The 248-nt window shown below is 54.4% G+C and overlaps 1 protein-coding gene across 1 annotated transcript in view; it reads left to right on the top strand.

Moving 5' to 3' along the window:
• The window catches only part of EMH_0001600 (RNA-binding protein, putative), a gene marked incomplete at both ends in the record, with an annotated part of 1,720 nt that overhangs the window by 1,215 nt on the left and 257 nt on the right, over positions 1–248 (top strand). The window lies entirely within an intron of this gene.

The following is a 248-nucleotide window of genomic DNA, read 5'->3' on the forward strand; positions in this document are numbered from 1 at the left end:
GCAGAAACACCAGCAGCAGCAGCAGCAGCAGCAGCAGCATATGCTGCTGCTGCTGCTGCTGCTGCTGCATTTGTTTCTGTTGCTTCTGCTGCAGCAGCAGCTACTGCTGCTGCTGCTTCTGCTGCTGCATTTGTTTCTGTTGCTTCTGCTGCTGCAGCAGCAGCAGCAGCTGGTGCTGCTGCTGCTGCATGTGTTTGTGTTGCTTCTGCTGCATTTCTTGCTGCCTCAGTACAGAACATTGCTGCTTC

The sequence above is a fragment of the Eimeria mitis genome, genomic scaffold (assembly GCF_000499745.2).
Source record: "Eimeria mitis Houghton genomic scaffold, Emh_scaff168, whole genome shotgun sequence".
NCBI classification, from domain to species: domain Eukaryota; phylum Apicomplexa; class Conoidasida; order Eucoccidiorida; family Eimeriidae; genus Eimeria; species Eimeria mitis.